Source organism: Saccoglossus kowalevskii, chromosome 14 (assembly GCF_978046115.1).
Source record: "Saccoglossus kowalevskii chromosome 14, keSacKowa6.1, whole genome shotgun sequence".
Lineage (NCBI taxonomy): Eukaryota > Metazoa > Hemichordata > Enteropneusta > Harrimaniidae > Saccoglossus > Saccoglossus kowalevskii.
The window spans coordinates 3,909,736-3,934,672 of NC_140654.1; positions in this window are offsets into that span (position 1 = coordinate 3,909,736).

The following is a 24,937-nucleotide window of genomic DNA, read 5'->3' on the forward strand; positions in this document are numbered from 1 at the left end:
GTGTATGCTACTTAGTCTGCAGAAGATGGTTGTCTGGCCTGTTGTGAGTGAGGTGAGATATCGTATCTCCTTCTCAAGTTTAAAAAAGTGAAGACATTATTAAATCAATTCCGGCGAAGATTATTTCAGTGTGTTTCAGTGGACATCTTTTCTGCTGGGCATCAACTGCTCGGATGTTCCATTGTTTGTTCTGTTATCATTCCCATCAAAGCGACGTTTCGTGTACATATACCCTATGCGGCGTTTATAGTGCGTATTCATTAGACCGAAATTCGACCTGTTCGACTACCGCCGCCATTTAAACAATATCGCAGGGGAAAGAGGCGTTTTAATATATGTTTTGGCAAAATCATTTCGCACTAAGTAAGTGAAATACATAGACAACATTTATTATTTACACTAAGTGACATCTTCAATTAATAATTTAAATGAATTTAGACTTTTTTACATTATCTTAAGTACAATGTGACAGGAGTCTTTCGCCCACTGCGTGTGAAATCAGAACATTAGAGAAGTCTTTAGATATGCTATGGTCTTCCATCACCCACATGTAGGTTGATGTATGTCATTGCACATATGTAGATTATGTTCTGTCGTCACACATACACATGCATTTTTAAAATACCTCCTTTAAAGGTAATTGAAGCCGCCGGAGAAAGGAATTTTGTTGAATGTAACAAAGTTTAACGTACCATGTAGTGATATCATAAACACTCTGTAAAATTGTGAAGCTTTATTGGGGTTGACAACCTCATCTTGTTTTATCAACCTTGTAATTACCTTTTGTGGGAGAAATGTCAACCACCATTAAAACGAGATAATATCTGCATAGTTTTATTTTGTATTTTAGGTGTGAATATCTCAAAACTATTTTGTGACACTGAAGCCCCAAATCAAATACGTGGGTGTGTTCTCCATAGCTGATAAGAATTTCTGATTACGGGAAATAAATAAATTAAGTGGTGTTTTACCGGGACATACTGGGTGTCACTTAGGTCGTTTAGTGTGTTAATAATTCAAAACTGTTGTCACGCAACGACTTAAAGATGCACGTCTGTATATGACTTCATATATACGCAAAGGAAAGTCAACTGCTCTCGTGAAAGAATTCATATATCAATATACCTCATTAATACGTAGTATGTTTGGATAGAAAAGACAACACAATGCTGTATAATAAAACACGTGGATGTGTGTATATTGACAATAAATTATTGTGTGTGAACTTGTATTTTTATATTGCCATAATTTATTTAAACAATTGTGGAAATTAATCTGTAAATAATTTATACGTTGCCATTAATGTATTAAGAAATTCATACACCCACCTTTATTCATGACAGAATGAAGACTTTTCCCCAGAAACACGATATTGCTCGTCTTTAATTTGTCACACTCTTATGAAGCCCTTTGGGAGAGTTCGTGCAACGTATTACTGTTACATGGCCTCGAGGTGTTGACCTTCACAAGCTGAAGTGAAGTGATGGGAGTCATTTCTACTTCATTTTAAAAAAAGTTTGCTATTATCGCACGGAATGTATTTGTAGACTTGACCATCATTCTCCGTAAGCCTTCTGACAAAAACATATCGTTGCTTTTCATATCCAAAGTTCTTACACATGATTTATTGTCTAATTGTAAGTCAAAATACTGAATCAGTGTAATCAAATGTAAAACTGAAGATTTTTGGGAGAACACAATAATGCGACCTACTGTATCAAATGTGAAATGTTTTAATGGAATGTTATTTGTATTTAATTTGTTTTTTTGTATTTTATCTAATTGTATTTTATTTTTACAATCCTATTCAGAAAAAAAAATAGTCACATGTATTTGCCAATGAACTGTATGATACAATATCATGAAAATAAAAATTCTTACATTATGTTACCTATATAATTTACTTTTTTAGAAGAAGACCATGCTCTTCCTTTGTAATTATCTATAACATATTATATTGTTTTAATATTTTTGACAATAGGCCCAAAGAATCTAATAAAAAGGATCCAGCACATTCCTTTATAAATATGAATATGTATTTTGGTTCTTGGTTTTAAAAACAGAGAGAGATGGGTTCTGCAGAGTGCATTTTTCTATTCCAACTTTTCCAATCTATCTGCGTGCTTCGTCCGGTAATTTTCATCAGAGGAGGGCTAACCATATTATGTAGTAATGTTTCATTTTTACTTTTCCAGAAAAAAAACCGCATAGTTGATAATTTATGGCAGTATTTTTTGAAGTTCATATTTGGTATCGATAAATCATGGTTTTTCAGAGGGTAGTAGTTATTATTCATATCTATGACTAAGAAATGATATTTTGTTCGAAACGTCTCGTTATATTGATATATGTGTGAAATGACAGATCGTCTACTGCTAAAATAGCACGATTTGACTTAATTTCTTTTTATAGTTAAATGTAGATATGCTGAATTTTCAGAAGAAAACATGATGTTGAGATACTCGTACTCCATCAAAATTGACCATCATCAAATGTGTATACGGTGAAAATACCACTTTAATATATTACATTACATTACATTATTTTCCACTCGTATAAATTTAATCCATGAGGTATGGTATCACTGAGAAATTTATACATAAAGCTTCACAATTTTCTTCTGAAGTAAGTTTAATAGTATGTTTGTATATCGATATTGTGCCTTGTTTATTGCGAAAATGTCAGGTATATTCTCAATACTGCAAGTAACTGTTTTTTTTGTTTTTTTTTAGAAAAAACTATTTCACAGTTATTCATCATTTCACTTGTCGTGCGATGCGCACGCATGTACATCAGGTAGCTTTTCTCATGTGTGACCAACAACGCTCATCAAGACTGAGTATTTTACTTCGAAACATATTATAATATTATTATACATCTGTCACCATAACGCAATAAGTTACAGCGTGCCGTAATTTATTACGAGGATGCTTCAAAGTATGAACTCAGACAGTACTACGCCGCGCATCGACCTTCGCTGCACGTCGGTCTATACTCCAGCTGTACTTTCTTCGTGCATACTTAGAGGTATCCTCGTACATTAAAATCTCCACTCACGGTCAGTCATATTTTAAAGCAGGAGGGTCGTCACCTGCGCACGCGCGGGAATTGAGTTCCAAACGATGCCTCACCAGAAATGAGTGGACAAGATGGCCGACTTCCTGGCCAGTGTGTTCCCCAGTCAAATAAATATTACAGAATGTGCCATAGGGAATGCATTGCATAAATATATATTCAAACAAAATTTAATTTTGAGTTTATATTTTTAATTTTTTCTCTTATGTGTGCTTCGTAATAGACAGATGACGTTCCAATCTTTCGATGTGTTATAGATGTTTCCATTAAAACTCCACCATTAAATGCCAAACTTGCCATAAAACATGATAATAAATGCTACACTGGCCCAGTGTATTACCAATGGACGATGTGTATTTGTGTGCCAGACTCTATTTTTACAAATAAGAAAATTCAGTAACGCAGGCGACTGTTCAAGTTTGTTTGCTTCGTTCTAGATAATCTCTGATTCAATGAACACGGCGACGCAGCTGACGCAGTTGTAGACGCAGTATTTGCTGCCCAAATTAGAGTTGAAATTCATGCATTTTTTTACACAGATGTACGATTCAATTGTTAGCAAATATAACTGTTTTAATCCAATTAACAACAGGAAGTAACCTGAATCGAGATTTATTTTATGTCCGTTATTCAATGTTTAATCACCCCACTTTCCAACGCAAACCACTATCGCCATACTGCTTTTGATGCTGAAGGTCAGACCACAAGATCGATATATTGTATCGGCCGTTTTTCCTCTTTATAAAAGAGGGGTTTCAGCACACTGTCTGTCCGTGAGTTGTGTATTGTTCCACGACATTCTCGACTTTTGTTTTGTAATGCGTCAGACAAACGTAATTTGCATACCAATCGCCGTTGACGACCACAATGATATTTACTAGATTAGTCTGTTCACATATTTTTGTATTAGGTGTATATCAGGTAACTGTCTTCAATGCCATCATATGAGTGTACCTAAGGGTATCTCGTTCTCTGGCAACCAACACCATTTATTACATGGCTTCATATTATAGTTCCATGATATGATCAACTAAAAAATACAAGTGGGCACTGAACAAGGGAGACAAAAGAAAACCTCACTTACTATTGTTTCCAACCCCAAGCTGTGAACTATTTAACATAACAATAGACTCTCAATTAGGCTAAACAATAGACCTTTAAAGCCTATGACATTATCCGTTGTCTTGAATAATTTTGCATGTAATCATAGTCACTGCAATGGGATAGACAGGAAATCCCTACTTGACCAGATTCTATTGTCTATTTCTGGCAATGATGATTACAACATACGCTAAAAACGCAAAAAATCATGGGTAGACGCTTGTTTGTAAACAATGACACACTGGCGACATGACGCATGTGCAGGCGACGACCCCAAGCTGTAACTTACAATTATATCGATTCGGCAAAGCTGACGTTTACCCAAACCCACCTTGAGATTCGAGTTGACGACACGGACTCACTGGAAATCAATAGACAACTGGGACGGTATTTTTCTCTAATTAATACACATTATTGATTCAGTTTATCGAGACTATGGAGTACATCTTTCCTTCCGTGTGGGTATTTTGCTTCAACTACTTTACATTATTTCCAGTATTTGAAATTGAGAATATTGACTATATTGAATATATTGCTTGTCCCAATACAGTTTAAAACTAATAAGTAATATAATAATGAGACAACGTCTTCCCTTCTGAAATTGAAAATAATACTTTACAGGAAAGAACACAATATAATGTTTGAACTAGTATAACTAAAATGAATGACTGAGTGAAGGTTGGCGGCCGCAGTACTCGATTTAATTCGTTTTAACAACAGTGTAGATCCTAGCAATTCAAAATTGCAACGCGTAACTGAATAAAACATTAATTATGCAGTAATATATCCTTTTGACATGATTAGTAATTACCTTAATTGCTTAGTATATTAATTTTTCGTGACATTAAAATAAATTCATTGGATAAAAATAACAGAAAGTAGGGGCATATATTCAGCATAAAATATCGATTCAGCTTCTGGGAATTCTACACGCCTAGTCGGGCAAGGGTTGCTCTACTTGTAAACCTATAAACCAAGTAACAAATAAAGCAATAATCAATGAAGTGACTGATCATGGAAAAAAGTTCGAATATAGACATTTGCATTTATTTGTCTTGTTTTCACTAATATATCGAAGTTTCGTGGAAATTAGAGCATGTAATCTTATACGGATCTTCTGTAAAGCTCGGTTTTTGAGAATGCGCCAGACAATGTTGCTGTCTTTAATTTATGTACACCTGGGACTGTGTCCGGAGTAGCGAACGGTTCGCTTTACGTCACCCACCACCAAAACATTCAACAGGATGCAGTTCTCTTAATTAGAAGTGTTCTGTGCTGACTGATTGACTGTGCTTGGTTACTAGTGTTCTGAGAAGGGTGAGGGGGACAGCATCGAAATTGATACTACACTCTTTCGATGGTGGACGGATACGCTTACCATTACATCAGTCCAGTAAGATTAATGATAATAATAAAAAAAACATTTATCAATGAATCAGTTAATATTTCTCGTTTTTTGGAATTGTGATTAAACAGGATGAACGTCGGTATTTAATATCAATGTCTGTTCTAGAGAATGCAATGTGGTTGGTAATATAATAATATATCCCGTAATTGTAGTTTAAAAGACAAAAACAAGTCGATTATCAAGTTCAAATTTTTGAACAGTACGATTTTTTCCGCTAAAATATAACATTTTGCAAATTTTCTGTAAGTTTCAAAAATTGCTATTTTAACATTGAGCCAAATGATGAAATATTTCGAAAAACATAATATGCAGATTTATTTTGCAAAGGATGACAAAAAGTTGAGTTTGAAGGGAGTTCGAGCAAATAATTTATGTTCTGATCAATTCATTCACAAGTTTAGGGGTATATTTTACAATACTTTTGAAATGAATACACATTCAAAACACTGTTAGCCAATCATATTCAAAAATAGACGTCGTAGTACCATATAGTATTAAATTAGTATTGTGTGTTTATTTTCAATGCCTCAATGAAAAACAGCCATTTATTCTGTATAACGATTCTCAATAAATACAATTACTAGTTCGTCACGGCAAGACAAGAAACAATGGAAAATGGAAACCCCCATATATGGATTTATATGGCGGTCCCATGCGACGTTTAGTTGGTGACACTATATTAGAATACGTGTTACGTGTCGATGGTGGCGCTATACTTCGATATTTGGTGGCGTTGGTCACTAGTTTGTTAAGAATGAAAACAACTTTCCCATTTATAGATGCATGCCTTCAAAAAATGAACTGATGCAGACAGAAACATGCATCCAGTACCATAACGCTGGAATCAAATGATATGATAATCAGATGACCATATAAGGTCATGTGACCTCATTAATATGCATAACTGTAAGATCATGTGCACTGATACAGATATGAACATGCAATCAGTGTTATAATGATGGCATAAGACAAGAAATATGACTAATAAATAAGACGACCATATATGATCATGTGACCTCATTATTATGACTTATATATCAGATGCAGAAAGGGAAATGCAACCAGCTGCATGATAATGTCAGTTGATAAGAAATATGGCTGTTATATTAGATGGTCATATTAGATCTCATTAATATGCATGTCAGGGACATGCAACTAGAGCAAAAATGAAGTCATTGTACAACAAGTGCAGTAATGAAAGCATTGGAAATGAGATGTGGCTTTAACAGATTTCACCAGCCTACAGTTTGTCTCTACCTTATGAACTAATGGTAAAATATCCGACAATCTCTAAAACAAAACTATTTTTTCCAACACAAAGTCATAGACGCAGGTGACTAAATTTCCCCGATACCTACAAACATCGTAGTCAGTTCAGTTAGTGACATACGCCAGCCTCACAGCAGTCTTACTTGAAGTGAGCCATCGTATATTACGTTCCATAAAAAGCTGACCAGAAAGCATACCTTTAATTCATGATGTGGAAAATTTAGAGTGTTTTAAAAGTCAGATCCATTTTAACAAATCCAACATCACCCAGAAATAATTGACTAATCGTTGCCTTGTGTTTTGCACATGATGTTTCAAAATAGAATTGTTTGTAATTTTTCAAAACCGGGATTTTTTATTTGTGCGATGAGCCGTGGCCCTAAACGGAGAATAAATAAAAACGTATCTGCAGTGCAGGCGACTAACTAATTTAATTTCCTGATACCTCCAAACATCGTAGCTTATTCAGTCACTTACTGACACACACCAGTGTGACATCACTCGTAACTGAAGTGAGCCCTCAGACATCGCTTTGCAAGAAATAACAGCTGATCACAAGCATACTAATATTTGATTCAGCGAGACCATAATTCAGGCAAGTCGAAATCGAAATAAAGAACGCCCTCTATTCCTAATTTTCGAATTGTTAGTTCCGTTAGAGGGCGCATCCAAATACCCGGATGACGAGCCTGAGTGGAATTGTTTTATTGACGTTCTGTATTCTTACATGCGTATATTATGCAATGGATTGAAAAATCAAACAAATCCGCAAATTTCTTCAAATCGTGGTATAACTTGCAGCAATGTTCATAAAGCTGAACTTATTGAACTTGTTGAGTTTGCAAACGAGTTAAATGTTCACATTTTGAAGAGACTTTGAAGAGTAGAACAAACGTCACGGTTATGTGGGGTATAATAATACGCTTCAGTTGAACTTGATGGCAGAATAAAACAGTCAACGTGGATGCAAAACACGGTATGGTTTATTGCTGGATAAATTGGCATAGAAACATGTAACACATGAATAAGGAGCCCCGAAACTCCGAAACTAGCCCTTTATATAGGTGCGTATCGAACGTGAGAGAAAACACGTAAGCGGGAAATACAAAATGTAAGTACGCGGGAGAAAAAGATACAATACAGAGTAAAATGATTGGCTGAAATTAAATGATTCTAATTGGTCGAGAATTACTCAGAGGAATCCTTCATGCGAAAGGTAAACGAATTAACTATAGCGAAATGACATGTAATAATAATAATAATAGCAATATAAAACGAATACAAATATATATTATGAATCTCCGACATTCTCCCGACTTTGAGAAAAAGTACACATTCAGGAATAATATATATATATGAGAATAAACGAATAACGATTGATAAAAGAGTTCACTAATAATTATTAGTTCATTTTTTCAAGTTCAGGGGAACACAAATTGAACTTGTAAACTTCTGATCTAGTGTGATTTTCACTAAAGTTCAGATTAAATCTTTGAGTCTGACATTGGCGGCAGCTGCGGCGTCACGGTGTGATCTGCGTTGTGGCAATGGTGTGTCATCATCTGCACTTCCACTGGTAGACATGTTGATTTCATCATGCATGTTAGTGATACCATCTGTGGCAGTGGGTTGCGTTGTGTCATCGCTGGATGTCAATTCTTTCGATACAATTTCTAGCGGGAACAATTTATGAATAGGGCGGGACATATGACCATTGGAAGTTTTCACCTCAGCTGATCGGACAAGTCCATCTTTGCCGTAAACTAGACTGTTTACTATAGCAAGTTGCCACTTTACTCGGCGATTAATGTCAAGAAAACCTTTACACTTTCCTTCGTTTGAAATAGCTGATATATTCGCATATCGAAATGACTGGACAACAGCCAGACTGAAAGTCTATCGACTTGACAACTGTTACTTAATTTATAAATACTCAGACAACTAATATTTTGTCTAATAAGATAAAGGTGGACACATTATTTCCGTAAAGCTTCATTATGTGTAGAATACAGAATTTATTGTTGTTATGGCAGAGTGTATTCGGCAAGCATTCACGAAGGGAAAGCCTTAATAGTTATGGTTTATTATTAGTCAAACTCTGAAATAGTTTCTAGATCTGGTGGTTGTAACTGTGTAGTGTAAGTTTGATTGTCTATTTTATTCACCAGGCGATTAGCAGACGCAGATATATATAACTTCATCAGGGTTGAACCATTTGATTGGGGGGGGGGAGTCAGAATTTAAAAAAAAATGTTGCTTCACCAGTGTAAAAAAAGAATATTTGTCACTATATGACTTAGGGAAAAACTAACTAACGACAAACTCGAAAAAAAAGCCCGATCGCAACGACCTTGTTGCCTCTGGGTTTCAAGCGAAGAAACGTCGATGCCAAAAACAACCGATTTCTTGTCCAATCTTCTATGATTTGTTGGTAAAATCATTAATTCAGTACAGTTGTTAGATAGGTTAATTATAAGAGACGCCCGGGGAACCAACATGTGTGATGTAAATCACTCCGGCGACGAAAAATCGTCGATAATAGCCTAGAAATGAAAAACGATGTATGTTTCGGATATACAGAGATATCGCAATCAAAAACACTGTCTAATCATCAAAACGACTAGCGTCCTTCAAAATATAGTATTACTAACCTTGCGTGTCCGAGTAAAAAATGTAAGGACCAAAACGATTGATCAGTTGTTTATTTAATACGTCCGATGGCCCAATATTTTTTTATATATAGCAAATATAATTTGTTATAAATGTGTTGAAATGCGTTTAAAAGCTTTGAAAAGTACAGCAATGTTCTGTAATAGCAAAAATAACTTGACAGCGCCCTATATGTGGTCTTAATATACACACGATTCGAACTAAATCCCGTTTACTGATTGCTACCGAATTCAAATTGGATTATTAAATTCAGCATTTGAAATGTCAAAGTCATTGTCGTACTCAAGCACACTTGTCTGAAGTCGGTTCACCAACATATTCCTACTACAGTGTTAACTATAAATTGGTGCACACAACGAATCTCGTGGTGAAACATAAGTGTTAGAGTACTGAATAGTGGCGCCGTCGTCGATGTGGTTTTATAGCAAGTGTAACGCCTAAACACCACTCACACTCCCGCATGTGAATATTGTTTTGCATACTCATATTACATCACGATGATAAAAGCAAAACCTGAGTCTTCAGACGAAATTGAAGTAATCGTACAATGTATATGTTTGTATGATCCCAAGATTTTTTATAATTGCTAAATTTATTTATTGGCTGTAATTATTAATAAGATCGACTGCCTTTATCAATCGTACAATCTTAGAGAATACTTTGTTGCTGTGTATTTTTCTGTATGTTTTTTATTTTACCCATACCTCCAGAAATGGAAGGTTGTGGTCAATAAAGGTATTGTGATTTTATACATAAAACTTGAGAATCGCAAGTGTAGAAACATACATCGAAATGAACAATAAATACAGCTATTCTTGCTTGCAATCGAATCATCAATCTTTATGAGTGAGGTAACTGTTTTTTCCCATCTATTCCTTAAACAGCTTATGTGATTGTTGTCGAATTCGTGTGTTTTTGTACAAAATGTAAAAATGACAACGCGCTGAGTTGGAGTGTAGACGACTATTTATACAAGGATACGTTTCTGTAAGAAATTGCAAAAATTGTTCGATTGGCATATGAAAAATCCTTTATTGGAACTGGTTCTATATTCACTAACAAACAACGTTGCTATGTTTTTAGACTCACGACAAACTCGAAAAAAAAAACTGATCGCAACGACCTTGAAAGTCGAGTCTTTTCGCCCCTGGGTTTCAAGCGAAAAAACGTCGACGTCAAAAACACCCGATTTCTTGTCCAATCTTTTATGATTTGTTGGTAATATCATTAATTCAGTACAGCTGCTAGATAGGTTATTTATAAGAGACCTCCGGGGAACCAACATGTGTGATGTAAATCACTCCGGCGACGAAAAATCGTCGATAATAGCCTAGAAATGAAAAACTGTGTATGTTTCAGATATACAGAGATATCGCAATAAAAAAACCTGTCTAATCATCAAAACGACTAGTGTCCTTCAAAATATAGTATTACTAATCTTGCGTGTCCGAGTAAAAAATGTAACGACCAAAACGATTAAGTTTCAGTCGAAAGTCTTTGAATTTTAGATACGAACATGAATTCTGATCAGTTGTTTATTTAATACGTCCGATGGCCCAATATTTTTTATATATAGCAAATATAATTTGTTACAAATGTGTTGAAATGCGTTTAATAGCTTTGAAAAGTACAGCAATGTTCTGTACCAGCAAAAATAACTTGACAGCGCCCTATATGTGGTCTTAATATTCACACGATTCGAACTAAATCCCGTTTACTGATTGCTACCGAATTCAAATTGGATTATTAAATTCAGCATTTGAAATGTCAAAGTCATTGTCGTACTCAAGCACACTTGTCTGAAGTCGGTTCACCAACATATTCCTACTACAGTGTTAACTATAAATTGGTGCACACAACGAATCTCGTGGTGAAACATAAGTGTTAGAGTACTGAATAGTGGCGCCGTCGTCGATGTGGTTTTATAGCAAGTGTAACGCCTAAACACCACTCACACTCCCGCATGTGAATATTGTTTTGCATACTCATATTACATCACGATGATAAAAGCGAAACCTGAGTCGTCAGACCAAATTGAAGTAATCGTACAATGTTTGAATGATCCCAAGATTTTTTATAATTGCTGAATTTATTTATTGGCTGTAATTATTAATAAGATCGAATAATATGTTCACGTTTGTATTCAGGCTTAGTGGACTTGTATCCACTTTACAATGATACATATGTAAAAATAAAATAAAATAAAATAAAATAAAATAAAATAAAATAAAATAAAATAAAATAAAATAAAATAAAATTAAATTTTCACCTATTAACAATACAGTAAAAAATAGTTTGCAGACACTTAGCAAGTAAGTAATGCTAAGTTCCACTTCAAGAATTATGAATATTGTTTGACATTTTTAAATAATAAATGTCCTATAATATGTTATAAATAACTATATCTTGTATACAAACATCAAGAAAGAATTTACACAAGAGTTTGACCTTGTTTACATATTAATAGAATGATAGAACTGACATTCCAGATAATTTGCTTTGCGTGACCACTAGTGGAAAACTTGTGAAAATGCCTTAAACTTCGAATAATTCTACGCTAAAATAGATTTGAAATGGAATGCAAAATACACTGGTTGATCAAACATGTTTGTAGAAACGACGCATCTAGTATTGAAAGAATAAAATTATACTTACTGACTCTTTTCTGGGTAACCCTTCCTCCAAGGTTTTCTCCTTTAAGTTCTACACTTTGTTGGTATTTGTGCCCCTTATATATATGTTAAAGACCATCACGAGTCCCATGGGGTAAAGGTAGTTTTCCAACTAGGTGTGAAGCGTCCATTATAATACTGGTTAGATTGAATACAGGGTGCATTGCTGCTTTTCCCAAGACAGGTGCAAGGGTGCAACGAAAATGTTACATGCACTAGCACTTTATATTTATGTACGCAACAAACATAGTTTTTAAAATGTGAAATGTTTGCATACGTATGTAGGATATAGTTGAAGGTTAATAGATTGTCAATTTTATTTATAGATTGTCATATATTGATCTTATATAATTAACATAATATTGTATTAGGTTCATAATATTGTTATCTAGGTACTGCACCACAATATAATGATTCCAATAATTATGCAATATTTAGTATTTTAATTTTACCTCAGCAAATTATACTGTTGCATTTACCGGTCGCGACAATATTGTTCCATGCTGACAATCTTACTAAATATGTTCTAAATATGTTTTTCATCATATTTTCCCTATTTTCGTATAGAAATTAGAAACACCATTTCGTGTTACTTATTAGTTACAGCTTTGACGAAAGTGGCCACCAAGATTGTTTCGAATGTGACATAGGCACGAGATTGATTTTTGCCCCCCCCCCCCTCAGCATCTCGTCTGCTGATTTAAAACAACGTCAACGTCAAAGAGTGGGATTCCTCGTATGTATGTATTCGGAAGGTAGGTGTTTGCTTTTACTCTTATGATGATTTTGTGACAAATTTATTTGAATAATCTCCGTTTAGAATTATTATTTTTTTCTTTCAAAATGTTGCTGCCGGAAAATCAAGATTTTTTTTTATCTATACTACTATGTTTTTAATATTTTATTCCAATCCAATTTAATTGGTATTTCAGATGTACGTTGTATTACTAAATAATGGTTTGTTATATATTTTGTCATGTTATTATACAATGATATGTTTTATTATCAGTACGTAATTGTGACATAATGAGCATATCATTCTAATGATTAATTAGACGTATTAGGAAAATATGTATATATATATAGATAAATAATACTTGTAATAGTTATTTGCTAACGTCATAATTCAGACTATAAATGCATAATTTAATATTGCCATTAGACTCATTTGTTAGTTCTAATGATAAATTCCATAACGTATTAATACGCTAAATTACGTATTCAATAAGCAGTTGTGTATATACGAAATATGTCTATTACTAATGAGTTATATAATTATTTGTGCGTTAACCAACCAGATGTAGCCTATGGTACTACACTGTGGTGTGTTATAATTCGGGATTTCGAACGTACGATGACAGCTTATAATAGCTGGTTCTGATATGCTCTACTGCAGTTCGTCGACTTTTATCTCATACATACCATGAATGTTTGACACTGTCAGTAGGGACCCCGGTCGTCGGAATACTTGATTCTTTTACCTATTAGGATTTTCATGCATGATCTCTTCTGCGAACTTAGAAAGCTTTTTTGAGTAGTGCAGATCAATGTGAATATGGTGTGTGATAAACGTCTTCATTGGCTCTTATAGGAATAAGAACAGTTACCGTAACACATTCATATTCAATATATATGTTATTGTGTTGGATATGAAAAACATGACCATGTGTAATTTATGATCTACTGGAACTGGCTTGTTTTCAACGCCAAATATATCACAAATGGGCTACACTTCTAATTTCATTATATCACATAACTCGGATCAAAATGATATCGAACAAAGTTCGATTGTCTTTGTATTACGTCATACATCTGCTAGCAACATTGTATAAACAACGGATACACATGAATGTACTACCCCCTTTTAAGTGCCTACATGTAAACTTTACTATTGACAGATATCGTTTGTGACAGTTCTTATTCCAACTTCCACTGTGAACATATTTATGATGATTAATGTAATTTTACTTGACACCTTTTGAAAAGTTACCTTATAAAAAAATACAAATCATTATTTACTATTATTCTGAAAATACGACAAGTATCACTATTGTGGTGACATCATCATCATATTGTATTCCTACACATCAGGCATATGTAACCATTGGCCAGACATATAGTGCTACAGCAAGGGCCCAAAAAGGACAATATTTTGGGAGTTGGTGGCACCAAAAGTGCTACATTTGTCCTCATGCATAAATTTGAAGGACAATATATCTAGAGTATGAAACAGCCTGAGTACATCTTGGGAAATGCTGGCGAGCTGAGAAATTGAGGTTTGAATTTGGTAACATAGAACTGCCAAAACAGACGCTAGCGGTATTATAAAATGGGGTGGGGGAAACATAAACCCCCATATATTTTCTTCTAGTTACCCTATTTTAAAAAGTCACTGGAGGTCAAAAGGTCACATGACAAATGTATCAAATACTGTAAGGGGTTAACTATTCACTGGGTTTTAATTTTGCTTATTTCGCTGACTGAAAGTTTAACATAGAACAAATTATCTCAATGATAAAAGCATGAATTTAAAACCCACTAAATATGCCTGAAATAGTAAATCAGCGAAATTTAAACCCAGTGAAAATTAGTCATTTTACAGTACATTTGCAGGAACATACTGTTGGTTGTGCACTGATAATTGGGTTTTATTGTCGCTAGGCATATCATGGTTCAGAATATAGTTATACGTTATGCTTAAATGATTGCAGTGGCAGTGATAATCACCAGAAATATGTTTATAAATAATTAATATCATTTGAAAAGGTCATAATTTGCTATATATTATAGTATACCTTTGACTATCATTATGAATCGGTCATGTGTATATGCACACACTCTTCAATGATATGGATATTATATGTTTCCCAGTATAATATATACATGCATGCATACATACATACATTAAATTAATTAAGTTTAGCTTCAGCAGACATTTCCTTGAAGAATGTATAAACGAAATAGAAATAATATTCAGTGCAAAGATCAATGTAATGTGTAAGATATGTGCTTCATCAAAGAATTTAATTTGACACATTTTAAACCTGTTTTCTTATCATGATTACAGCAGTATTGCAACTCTTTGGTTGATAATGCCCTGCAGCAGAAAGTAATATAATAGTGTACACAACCTTAGTCATACGTTCCTGACTGAGAAACTACTAATATTTTACAATATGGTATTGACTGTTAGAGTAACTTATGGTCATCTCGTGATTGTATAATACCAGGTATTAAATCATTTGTGTGAGCGGAGTGTCTTTGGATACAGACATATATATCATGTAAAGTATCCTGGACCATTCAAAATAAACGTTAAGGGAATAAGGCAATCATCAAAATCTGCTCTGTGTGTAATTAGTCATCTTCATCAGTATCTGTGTCACTGTCATCGATATATAATGCTGCTATTGTTAGAGGGTTGGCGCATTCACCATCGTTGCCCTCTAAACGAAGTTGGGCTTCGCAGGAACATGCCGCTGTACATGGCTGGTTGTTGTCGAGACATGTACAGTTTGTGTGGCAAGAATTATGTTTGCATGTACACAACAAATCATTCATGAGTCCCGGTGATGTTGGTTCCTGATCCATCATGCATGGCTGTAAGGAATTGTCAGCTTCCCTAAAGTATCCATACTCTGTTGGTTCTGGGATATCAGGGATGGTGACATCTGCTTGCTTCCATATCATCAATTGATATGCAGTGCGTAGAATATGCTGTTGGAAGCTGTTTTCGGTCAGGGGAAGTTTCTTAGGTGCAATCTGCTTTGCTGTTTTTTTACATCACAAAGTATCAAGCGAGACACATCCGTCCTGGCCATACAAAGCACCTACGAATGCAGTCCAAGCAGCCCTCTGCTGTCTGGATAACTGCAATTCTTCCCCAAGATTGGTAAGTGGTTGGAACAGATTTGCTTTCTGCATCATAATTCTGAAGGCTGTGCGTTTTCCGTGTCTATGGAATGCACTAACAGTGTCACACCCAGTACGGCAGTATACAGCAAGGAGAATATTGCGCTGCTCTTGGCTAAGCTGTTCAAATAGGGTATGCACAGAGATATATCTAGTTAGTGTGATGTATTTGCCTTCACAACCAGTGAATAAGAATATTGTTCTGGCATGAATAGCTGGCCGATGATGCACGAGCAGAACAAGAACATCTGTGTCTGGGCTGTAGACAACAATCTGCTCTGCACCTTCATTGGATGCGAGTAGAGCATGAAGCACAATCCGTGTGTCAGCTTCTTCCTGTGCTGATGCCAGTGATGGACAGGGCAGGGATTGCTGCCTATCTATTCTCAGAGCCCCGTCGATCTGACCTCTACTGATATACAGTACCTGGTTCTCCCCAAGAAAATGACCTGCGTGATCAGTCATGTACTCAGTATAACACCTGGCAAGCTGAGCTTTGTTTTGTCCTCTGCTGAGAAATGCACACCATACTTTCGGTATCTGCAAGTCCAAACTTATATATTCATGCCATTGGGTTGATGCCATTATTTTGTCTCTAGTCTGGTTTTTGATGCTGTCCTTATCATATCTGTCGAATGCAATGTGAATGGAAGTGCTTCCATGTTTGTTGCTTCTCTGAATAATGTATTGCATGAAGTTAGCTGCAATATCCCTGAAGGTGACATTTGGCGGAGTAGCAGATAGAGGAAGCATCTGAATGATGGCATGTCCATCGAAGATAATTGCATCACATGACCCACGGGCAGGAGGTATTCAAGTTTGTGCAAGAAATCAGACTTTGCACATGACAAAGGCGTTCTCGAAAGCCATCACTCTCTAGAGAGATATTCGTTTTACAGCATTCACTGTCAGTAGCTGGTAGGTACATCACTTTCCCCGAAATTGACACATTCTTTGAACGAACCCTGACAGACTTGTTCATGTCAGACATAGTCTTAATGTTTGACTCGGTAATGCATCGTACAAGCTCTTTTGAAGTGCATCCTGGCCTTCTGCATGTACTAATCTCTCGCTTATGAATCGGGATGCAAAGGCCACTCCTTTTTGAAGTGCTGTTGTCAAACATTGTTCTACCTGTGAAGAAGCAACACAGCCAGTTGCAAAATTTATGAGGTTAGGAGGTGGCTCCCTCAGATTGAATGGGTCTGAAAAGATTCCACCAAAAATGCTCTTCATCTCTGTGACATCTGTGTTCCAGCATCAGATCTCTGCATTGATTGTACGACCTCCTTGTACAGACTCTCGATTATGACTGATCATACGGGTGAAACGACAGAATATATTCCAGTTGTGGGTCTGGCAAGAAACCATCGGGCTAGTGCTGGGCCTTTCAGGGTCAGGCCAATGAACCCCCTGTGCCCTTTAGAGCTTTGTTTTCTGTTGCTTCAAAGGTGTATTCCAATCTGATTAAAATCTGATGTAGTGTACGGGCTTTAATTATTTTGGCTATAAACTTATTTTAATTTTATTTTTTATTACTTTTGTTATTAATGCCCTTTTATTTTATTTTATTTTATTTTATTATTTTACTTTGATTTTGATTTTGTGATTTTTTTAATTCCGCCCTACCTACATCTGAGCCGATGCCTATGTAACGAGATTTCAACGAGACCCGCTATCGACGATTTTAGTCAACGAATCACATACCTCCTTCTATAGCGCACATGATGACGTCACCGGGCGGAGTCGGGTTGCAAACACACTCAAATAAAATGGCGGATTATACCGACGTTAGCGACCGAGAATAACACGGCTTTTCGGTAAGTTTATCATTGTCAAATGCAACGAAAGTCATTTTTATGTTAATATTGTGGCTCGAATGGTTCGACTTTAGATCGTTATTTTGCATAGTTATTCTGGCAGTGACGATTTTGTTTCCGCCGTTTCGACCGAACACCAGTGTCTTTTTCTAGTCGCCTGCCCTGGAGACGTTTTGTTGAGATCGGGCCAACATCGTCTACGGTATTGAAACCGTTGCTGTAAATATTCATCAAATTGTATCATCATTTTGTACATTGTACTATTAATGGTTTATTCAAGTGGGCAAAATATAATGTACAGAAAGATTGCCCGTAGAGTATCGCTACACTGAAAAGTAAGCAACCGACAGCCTGTATAAAAGGGGGGCTGTGATTGGCTGTTACTTATGCGAGATTTGAACGGGACTTACATAGGCGTCGGATCAGATGTAGGTAGGGCAGAATTAAAAAAAATCACAAAATCAAAGTAAAATAATAAAATAAAAGGGCATTAATAACAAAAGTAATAAAAAAATAAAATTAAAATAAGTTTATAGCCACAATAATTAAAGCCCGTACACTACATCAGATTTTAATCAGATTGGGGTGTATTCCAGCCAAACACTGTTGAACTTTCCATCGCAGTTATCTCCCACACCGATGACCATTTTTCTTGGGCAACACTTGGGGTTGAACGAATGAGCCATACTATGCTTTCTGTGTTACGCTGAAGGATGTAAGGAAGCAATGCAGTTCTGAATAGGATACTGAGTAGCCCAATGAGAAGATGTGTTTCACAAGCTTCCTGCTCCCATCTTCATGATGAAGGTGGATGGCCAACCCGAATGCTTTAGTGATATCCGGAAGTGGCAAAAGTGGTTATATAAAAAAACAGGTCTTTGTTTGTTAGGTACCCTATAGCCTCGTAGAGGAGAGGGTCTACAAAGTCTTTCAATGAGGCCATTGTCATGTCATCTAGAGAGAAGTAATTCTGTGGTGGAGCAGTTGATTTTTTCAAGCGTTGGCGTAGGATACCGACAGCTTTATGTACAATTACAGCTTCATCAGTTTCCTCCTCAGGTAACTCTGTATCATCTAGCTGCTCCATCTCTTCAGATGTGCCCTTTAGTGTTTTCACCAAGTCACTTAATTTACACAGAGCATCACCCACTGAAATTTCACTTGAGCATACAAGGTCGTACATGCCATGTCTCAGGGTTCTCAACACCAGCTTCAGTTGCAAGCTCATGAAAGCGAGATCGCAGTTGAAAGGATGAAGACTTGTTTTAGTTTATGATGGCTGGTCTTCAGTGTCTATCACTTATGTAGCTCGGGTAGCACCCGTTTTGTCTATGGTGCCGTGCTTCAACAGCTACAAGATCCCCGTTTGCAACACCATAAAGTCGTGCCAACATGGTCTGATCACTTCTTCGTTTAGCAGCAGCTAACATTTTTGTGTACATATTCTCTGTTTCAGGCACATTGTCCATAGAAGCCTCTACCATAGACTAGCTGTATCTGTGTTTTGGATTGCAATTTCCCCCAGATAAAGTGTGTGTTAGGGAGAAAAAGAAAAATTGTGTGCAAACCTATTGCAGATGTATAGAAAGTACAAACACTTTTCGAGAAGGATACACAATAAAATGTTGCTATCAACATGTTGATTTATCAACATGACTCCTATGGTCAAACACAAACTGTAATTATTTAAATAAAATGGTATTTTACTAAGCATAGTTTGATCAATATCATTCAAGTGAACCATGAACATACGGTGAAAATATGTGTGATACCATTGGCCACGTGATCATTGACCTCTAGTGACCTTTGCCTATGACCTATGAACATATAACTTACAGAGTCTGAAAGGCTATCGATATAGCTTTACAATGGTATATAGGTTTGTAAGATAACGTGTTTAAATGGAATTATATGAAGATTTATGCTTCCCCTACCCCCATTTTATATTACCGATAGCGTCTGTTTTGCCGGTTTTACATTACCAAATTCAAACCTCAATTTCTCAGCTCGCCAGTATTTCCAAAGATGTCCTCAGGCTGTTTCATACTCTAGACATATTGTCCTTCAAATTTATGCATGAGGACAAATGTGGCACTTTGGGTGCCACTACCCCCTCTCAGAGGTGGCCTCTGCTGCAGCACTAAAATAAATAGGCATACTAATTAATAGGGCTTGTCAGTGAAATAGAAAAACAAATATATATATATACTTTTTACAAGAAGTACAAGACAACACTGAGTTAACTATTTATGCAAAAGATATTTTTTGTATTCTTTCTTAAATGTTTCTTGACTGTAGATCTAATATGAGTCAGAATTTTATTCCATATTTTCGGGCCAATATATTTTATAGAAAATTTACCACATCTTTTCTTAACTTTTGGCAGGGAAAGATTACATTTGTAGTTTTGTCTTGTGTTATACTTATGTTAAATCTGCGATAAGTAGTTGTGGAAAATTGGTGGTAATCTATCATAAATTGCATCATGCACTAAGGTTCCAATTTTTAGAGATTGTTGTTTTTATAAATATCTTAAATGCGCAATTGTCTAAACAAAGGTACCGAGGGTGTATTATAATATTTAAAGGCGATAAGGCGAACAATCAATGCGTTTTTGTACAATTACAATCTCTTGCAGGTGCTAATTTACTGTTTTTTTCTTTACTAGTGATATATGATTTTTCCGCGTCAGATGTGTATTCATAGTAATTCCAATATAATTAATACTACAGGTTTCACTTAATTGTCACTTTTAAGATTGAATTCACCCTCAGTTTTTTAGGTGTATTGGCAATAGACATGTAATTTGTTTTATCGGAATTAATAGTAAGTTTATTTGTATCACACCACAATACCACCTTTTGAAGTTCACAATTCAGAGCCTTTATGTTGATTTGGTTAGATTTGTTTTGAACTGTATGGAAAATATTGGAGTCATCAGTATATAATCTGAAGTTAAAATGGTTATATATAACAAAAATAGTATGGTCCCTAGAATGGAACCTTGGGGTACTTCACATGTAATTGGCAATGTTTGGGATTTAGTGTTATAAATACAAACATACTGATTTCTTGCTGTCAGATAAAGTTTAAGCCAGGACAAGGCACTACCCCCTTTATAAAATAATGTTCAAGTTTTTCAATTAAGATACTGTGGTTCACTGTATCGAATGCTTTCTGAAAATTACCCTCATCCATTTCAAATAACAAATATTGAATTAAGCTAATGAGTGAAAGTTTTCAGTAAGTGTTATATTTTTCCCGAAAGCCATATTGGTGTACAGTTTATTATATATTTTTAAGTAATTCATCATGCATTTATTTACATTTTTTCTATAATTTTACTGATGATTGGTAGGATTGGTTCCCCAGATTAGATGTATTACCTTTTTCATAGAATGGTATGAATCGGGCTATTTTAAGACAGTCCTTTGAAAATTAATAAGTTTGTAATGTAATATAATGGCTGCAAAAGTTCACTAACCTGATAATTTCAGTTTGGATATCATGAGCTGGGCATAGGAAAACTGATTGGGTAGCTCTTTCCCCTAGAAAGTTGAGAAAATGTTATTACTATTATTATTTTGTTGTCTAACTTTTCGCCAATTGTAAAGAAAAACTCATTAAAGTCATTCGCAATGTTATTTAAATCTGTGTGTATAATTGGGGCGCCATTATAGTCCAGCTTGACTTCTTTTGGTATAACTAAATTTGGTTTGATTTGCCAATGAGTTCATTGATTACTTCCCAGTTCTTGTTCAGATTTCCTTAACATACTGACAATCCAACACGTCAACCCATGTTTCCGCTTTTAGATAGAATCTAAATGAATCTACATGAAATTTGGCGAAATCTCGGGAATACATATAATATGACAGTGTATTGAGAAGGGAATTTACATTGGGGTTAGAATTGTTGTTCAGGTCAATATTAAACTCTCCAACTAAAATACAGCCATTGTATTGTGTTTTGATCTTATTCTGCGTTATCTCAAGATTACTGACAAAACTGTCAATTTGTGTAGCTGGGGGTCTATACAATACTCCAACGATGTTTTTTTGTTTGCCAATAGAAATTTCTAAAAACAAATACTCTGCATCATTAACACGAGTTCAAAACAGAATACCGTAGATTATTTTGAATGTAAATGCCCACCCATCACCTCTTCTATCTCTGTAATTTGTAATTTGTTAAAATGAAAATATCCTTGCCAATAATTTGCAAGATTTTAGTAAGTGCAACGATACTGAATTGATGTTTTATAATTAAGATTGCTATAGTTAATTCTAAGGGATCGAATATTAATATGAGATGTAGAGAACGTGTCAAATGGAATATGACGAATAGTAAATATTGAATAATCTGTGATCATTATCATCTTCCATGGTTAGTTATATGTATAAACAGTATAGTATATGTGTACAAGTAATTTAAACTATTTTTGAAAGGTCAAACTCACTCTTGATTAAAATATACGGTGTACTTTCTGTCTTTTTAACATAGACTTGACCATTTCTTGTCCACATGAATCTGTAATTGGTAGCTGTGTGTTTACCATTGGCTAATTTCAGCAAATTTCGACCAGTTGGTGTAATATTTTCATTTATATAATTTTTTCTATATACCCTAGATTGTCTGTGGTTATCTGATTATTTTCTTCGGTGACGGTTCATTTTATCTCTTTTTCTTCATCCAGCGAATTTAGCAATTATAGGTCTTGGTCAATGTCTTGTATTTGTTGCGCCATCTCGTTCTAGTGGGATGATCTTTTTTATTCTGTGGGTGATTTCAATATTCCTTGATGTCACAATCTTCTGTAAAACTTTAGGTAATATTTCATCTGTGTTTTCAGTTGACCCCGTCACTTCTGGTATGCCATGTATCTCGATGTTATCTCTTCTACTATACTGATGTTGTTCTTCACTGGCCTTTTCTAAAATGTTAACAAGCTGAACAAGATTGGCGTTGCAATCTTTCAATTTTTTATTCCTTCCTTTTTGTGTGATGATTAATTTTTATGATTTTCAACAATATCATTAAGAAAGATCATCGAGGCCTTAATTTCTTTCATACTGAGTGTCATCATCATCATCATCATCATCATCATCATCATCATCATCATCATCATCATCATCATCATCATCATCATCCCAGCCTGTCACGCCACTGCTGGCGGTTGTCCTCCACAACAGCTTCCACGTTTGGCGATCCTGTGCCACATGAGTCCACAAGATATCGGCCGTCTCTTCAATTTCATCTCTCGATCTTCTTTTAGGTTTTCCTTTCGTTCTGATGCCTTCTCTCGGTCTTTATTCTGTTGTTTTCTTTGCCCATTTGTCCTTATTTATTCTTGCAACATGTTCTACCCATTGCCCTTTCATGCTTTGATTTTTTTCGATGATATCCATCACTTTCATTCTTGATCTTACTGCTTCACTCTTGATCTTGTCTTTCCAAGTTATGTTCAGCATTGATCTTTCCATGCTTCTTTGGGCCATGGCTAGCTTTTCTCTCTGATGCTTTGTGAGTGACCATGTCTCCGATCCGTATGTCATTGCTTGTAGTATAGGATGACAGTGTTCATGATGGGCATTTTTTTTTTATCCTTAAGGAATGAATGTTTTATACTGTCCAAATCTTCGCCAACCTGCTGTTGGTCTTTGGTCAGGTCAGCAGTCGACCTAAGTAGTTGTACTCATTTACCTCTTCCAGCTGTTCTCCGGCAAGTGTTATTCCTCGTCTACGTTGGTTTTTAGCTACCTCGTTGCACATGATTTTAGTTTTCCTCTTGTTCATCTTCATTCCGTCTCTTTTCCCTTCGAAGTTTAAATCCTTGAACAAGGTCTCTAGTAGTTCTTCGTGTTCCGCAAACAGGATGATACCATCTGCAAATCTTAAATTACTTAACATTTCTTCGTTGATATTGATACCAGTCTCGATGTTCACCCTTTTGAAGATTACTTCTACTGTTGATGTAAACATATCAGTTGATAGCAAATCTCCCTGTCGAACGCCCTTCATTATGTTGATTTTCTTGCTCAGCTTTTTCTGTTCGTACCTGAGCTGTGCCTCCTCTGTATGTTCCTTTCAAAATGTTGATGTATTTCTGTGGGACGCCATATCGTTTTAAGGCATCAAACACAGCCTTGTGTTGTATGGAGTCAAAGGCATTCTCGTAATGCCATGTAGAGAGGAATACCACACTCGTAAGTGAGTGTAAGTTCATTTATAATGTTCTCATTTGGCAATCACTTCTTGGCGTGAAGCGTGAATGATTTGATTATGTATTGTGTTATATGGTGAGTGTTGTTAGTTCTACTCATGAGTAATTTGATAATTTGGCATGGTTGGAAATCGTATTGATTGGCATATCACCTCGACTTCGCATATTTGTTATCAGTTCACATATTTCTCTCTCTCTCTGTTCTTCTTTATAATATAACCGTTATTTTCAATATTTATTTGTTTGTCTGTGTTCTTGGCTTTGCAAATGACATTGAACAATTTGGGTATCAATTGCTTAATGTTGTCATTTATTTCACTTGAACACAGCCGATTGAAATGTCTGCCGTTTCCAGATAAATCTGCATGAGTTCCGCTTCCACAATAACGTCTTTACATACCGAAATTAATTGAAACTTATCAACATGACCGAGAGGTAATGAAACGCCGAGTTTCATATTCAGCGACACAATTTCCTTACTTAATGAATGTTGTAAATTAGGCATCATACTTGCGATATTATTTTCTGTGTGGATTACATATTCTATATTCGGTATTGCCTCGGTCAGTTGATCATTGGTAGATGTGTTTTGGAGCGTGCAATTTGCGTTGATAATACATTGCCTAGTAGATAAATGTTGAAATTACAACGCTATCCTACCCAGAGGACATGCGCTTAATGGGTTTGAGATGGTCCTTAATGAGACGCGAGTGTAATCGATCCTTTTTGCCACATATAATAACATCAATTCGGTCTGACAATTACTCCACAAGACAAGAAAATCAGC